Source organism: Osmerus mordax, chromosome 14, assembly GCF_038355195.1.
Source record: "Osmerus mordax isolate fOsmMor3 chromosome 14, fOsmMor3.pri, whole genome shotgun sequence".
Lineage (NCBI taxonomy): Eukaryota > Metazoa > Chordata > Actinopteri > Osmeriformes > Osmeridae > Osmerus > Osmerus mordax.
In genome coordinates, this window is record NC_090063.1 from 11,988,000 (window position 1) to 11,992,999 (window position 5,000).

A 5,000-nucleotide genomic window follows, 5' to 3' on the forward strand; every position below is an offset into this window, starting at 1 on the left:
TCCCGAGCCCCTACATGTACACCACAGACCTGTTCATCTAGGCTGCTTATCTAAATGTCCCGACAACAAGCTATTAAAATGCCAGCAACAGTGAGAGAGGAGATAAAGACAAGTCATGTGAGAAATGAGAGTGTAAAACCATTAAAATGCCAGCATTTCAAACCCTGAGATTGTTTCGTCCCATGATGAGTGGCCCTGCATCACTATTGCATCGATAGCTACTTTTCTAGTCAATACTTTCAACCTCTGGTACACAAGCTGCAGCAGAACAACCAAAAGGGTTTGGCTATGCATTGCCCTTCGCTTGTTATCAGTTTTTCAATAGGCACAATAACCGTTCCTGGTGGATCTACATTACAGAATCTCTTTCAAATGGCCACCCAGCATGGTGTTTTTGTTATGGGAAAAGAACAAATGAGGGGTTTTTTTGTCAACCGGGCAATAGTATTCAAATGAAGGGAACACATTTACTGTTGAATTATATTAGAGGGAGAGGAGAGGGAGGGGGAGGGGGAGGGGGAGGGGGAGGGAGGGGGAGGGAGAGGGGGAGGGGAGGGGGAGGGGGAGGGGGAGGGGGAGGGGGAGGGGGAGGGGGAGGGGGAGGTCAAGTAGATGACAACATGAACACATTCTCAGGTCTGAAGGGTCAAGTTAGCAGAAGTAGCCAACCTTGTGTGTGTGTGTGTGTGGTGCCTTGCAGGTGGGCAGACACTATCCTTTTACAGGGGCTGACCAGATGGCTGACTTTTGTCACCTGCACCTTCCTTGGACCTACAGGACAAGCCATGGCTTCACCACTCTGACCCCACATTTGACCCCCCACACTTTCACACACTCACACACACGGTCTTTGTATTTCCATCTGTATTTGTACCACTCTCTCTCTCTCTCTCTCTCTCTCTCTCGCTCTCTCTCTCTCTCTCTCTCTCTCTCTCTCTCTCTCCCTTACACACATACACATCCATACACCCTGTAAGATCCCTCATCCCTCTTCCTAAATGATCACCCCAACACACACACACGCCAACCATTCTGATTATCTTGTTTACCTGATCCAAAGATCAGAGCAGGTCTGGTCTATTCAGACACATCCACAGGACCCTCCTCTCTGTGGTCAGTCATTTCATGTCTGTTTCAGGACACAGCCTGCTACGGGCTACATAGTTGGAACACATGCGAAGGCCCCGTAGTCACCAACCCAAGCCACAGTCTCCCAAGAATGGTGTAGTGGTGAACAGTGGCCGTGGTCACCGTTACCCAGGCTGCTGAGTGCCTCTCGTCTCGTCTTAATTACGCTCTTTATTCAATTAGGAGCGGAATGCTGGAGGGATCCCACCGACAGTCGTGGCGCTTATGTATCTGGAAGGTTCCGTGGGGAATCAAATGACTGGTTGCTTTCATTGACCCCCCCTCCCCCCCTTCCTCATTTCCCCCTGCATCTAATTCAATTAAGACAAGCACAATTGGATTCCTAACAAACACTGAGGATTTTTGGAAAGCATGATAAGAACGAAAACCGACTGAGATTCTAAATTGCTTTTCCAGACAAGACTTTTTCCCCCAGCTTTTGCTTCGAAGAGTCATTATCAGTAAAAGTTCATGTGGCTGTCGAACATGAATAGCCGTTTGGCTGATAGGATCAGGTCATGACCAAAGATGCTGCCACAATTGTCGAGGGTGTTGCTGATGATAAGAGGCTGTGATAATGGGCGTTCAAACGGCCTGCAATCAATTGAGGACCTGTGTGCATGTGTGTGTGCTTCTGCCTTCCTTCACACAGAACATTTGTGCAGACTTGGTGAAATATACATGCATGGAATCTCACACCAAATTCCAAAATGTGGGAAATCCCAGTGCAGGTCAATGTGTGATGGACCAGATCCTAATCATCTGTCCAAGACTTTCCAGGAATGCAGAGAAGAGATTAAGAATGTTTCGTCTAAGCCTCCCTTTCCCTCTGCTTATGAATGTGTGGACGCAATGTGGCTAGTAGTACAGACCATGCCTCGACCTTAACTACCAAAATACTGTTAGAACAATGAACTTGTGATTCTAGATCTTCTGTTGGGCTTTCTTAATGCCCTGCTGTACGTTGCTCTGGATAAAAGCACCTGCTAAAGAAATCAAACGTAAATCTGAACGTGTTTGTTTGTGTGCCTGCAAGAACACATGCCGATGTGTCAACACTTAGTGGCGAGCACAGAGAGAAAAGAAACGGTTCCATTTTTATTTTCTGGCATCAGGGAGGCTGAGAGAAGCTCAAATGATTAGGGTTGAAAGTAGCTCATCACAGTACGCCGTGAGAGCAGGTTTCACCACATATCATATTGTATATTGCGCAGAGACCTGAATAGACCCCCTTGGAGTGTCTGTGTGGTACCGTATGTCTATGTCTTGAAGTATTACACCCTATCGAAAGAAGCCCTTGATGAAACTCCTCTACAGCTCCATCCCTTCTCCTCCTTCTCCTTCACTCCCTCTCATCTTTCCATCTCTCTCTTTAGTAAGGGGCGTCATAATTAGTATCAAGCTTTTCATCTCGTATGCCACACCAAGTATGAATGGGCCGTCTATTAGCTGCATGCCTGACTTTAATGGAGTTAAAACGTCTGCAGAAGCGTGGACACACACACACACACACACACAGACTGCTATTCATTTCCCAGACATCCTTTAGGTTGCCATTATATCACTTCACCAGATACATGCACACACACACAAACGTACTCGCTATAGTTGAATAGCAGTGGAGGAGCATGCATAGGAGTAGCATATAGAAAAGAGTAATAGGATTTCCACAGAAGGCATATTTTTCTACAGAAATAAATTATTATGATTCCACTCCGTGACGCTAGCCTTAGAAAGAACATCCACATAAGCTACTGATTTGCATTCTGATAAGCCAGTGTAAAAGAACTACATTTACCACTTCACCCGGTCATTAAAATCATATCTGACTACAGTCTTTCACTCCAGGACGTTGCAAACCTGCAAGTGTGAGGGGATTGGATCCAGCTGGGCCTCATTTGCATACGTACTGCAATCCGACATCTAACTGGACTGATTTTGACCTTAGTTACAATTTCAGAGCTGCTAGATGCCAATCACAGCTCACACTCTACAGGCTCTCGAGTTGTCTAAGACAGCGCACATGCAATGTAGTTTATATAGGCACGGTGTGTGTGAGTGTCTGCATGTGAGTGTCTGCATGTGAGTGTGTGTGTGTGTGTGTGTGTGTGTGTGCATGTGCATATATGTCTGTGTGTGTGTTTTCAAGTCTGTGTGTATGTCTGTGAGTTTGTCACTGTGTGTATGTAGTTTTTGAGAGAGTGTGAGTGTGAGTGTGTGTGTGTGTGTGTGTGTGTGTGTGTGTGTGTGTGTGTGTGTGTGTGTGTGTGTGTGTGTGTGTGTGTGTGTGTGTGTGTGTGTGTGTGTGTGTGTGTGTGTGTGTGTGTGTGTGTGTGTGTGTGTGTGTGTGTGTGTGTGTGTGTGTGTAGGACAGCAGAGTGTCAACCTATTGCTTATTCTCTCTGTACTCAGGCTCTCTCCAGAGTGACTCGTTTTATGCAAATATGTCTTTTCATATGAATTCTGATTATAGTGCATGGAGATTTTCCTCAGTGGCATCTCACAAGCTTTCAAAGCAGGGGAGCCCCCTAAGGTGCACTGGAGATATCTACCAAGTGTGTGTATGTGTGTGTGTAGTGCAATGGTAGCAGTGAGTGGACCCCTGGGATATGGCCGTACATTCCCTCTTTTTCTAATCCCTTTCTCAAACATTGGTTCAGAATTCCCTCTCCACCTCCTCCAGCCTTCCTCTCCTCTTCCCCGTGACCCTTCTCGGCGACATCCTCCCATCGTCTGCCTCTCCACTCTGCGCCTCCTCTCCTCTTGCCTGCCACACTCCCCCCCCCCCTCCCCGCTCTTCTCCTTGTCTCTGTTTCTCCCTCTCAACACCCCCCCCCCCCCCCCCAGTCTTTCCTCTCTTCCTCCTAGTCCTCTTCTCCCCAGCTCCATAAATGTTCCATGCTCTGGAGCCGGGATGACTCGCATGTTTGGGCCTCCGTCCCCCGTGTTCCCAGCTCCTTCTCCAGGGGACGGGGGAGTGGGACGTTTCCGTTCATCTATAAATATCCCAACTCTTCCACGATTCGGTCGTCAGACTTTGAAGCTGTTCAGGCGAGCACACTGACAGTCTTGTTTTTTATGGCGGTGGTGTTTCGCCAAAATGTTCAAGTCTTGACTCACATGTTCAAGTTCAAGTCTCTTATTGTCCGATGCACAGAAGAACACAGGGTCAGACTGGACACGGAGATTCTTAAGACAACGCAAAGCAACCTGGCATAACACGACATATAAGTACTCAGTGTGTCAGTGTGGTTTGATCGTGGTTTCACCTCCTGTGTCGGTCAACTGTGAGACATCGAGAAGAGACAGAGAGAAGAGACAGAGAGAGAGAGAGAGAGGCTTCTCTCTCTCTCTCTCTTTCTCTCTCTCTCTCTCTCTCTCTCTCTCTGTCTCTTCTCTCTGTCTCTTCTCGATGTCTCACAGTTGACCGACACAGGAGGTGAAACCACGATCAGAAAAGAGGGGAAAAGAGACTGACAGAGAAAGACTTTCATTTCTGTAGCAGTGGCAGACTACGAATTCAGACTGTGGGATGGTTCGCTTGAACTACTCCCTACAGTACTGTAGCTCTACTAATCTATCTATCTTGCCATATATCCTGTGTGTGTTTGTGTGTGTTTGTGTGTGTGTGTGTGTGACTCATTACTCAGAAATGGCCAGTAAGAGTAGATGACCTCGAGTGGTTAGTTATGGTGCGGTGCTTTTGGCAACAGTGTAGATTGCCAGTGTGTGTGTGTGTGTGTGTGTGCGTGCGAGAGCACGTGTGTGACTGTGTGTGTCCCCTGGCGCAGGGGCAGATTGCTGAGCAGACAAACGTGTCAGTCACACAGAGAGAAGAGCGTCTGGGAACAGGAGGACCACCCAGGCCCCTG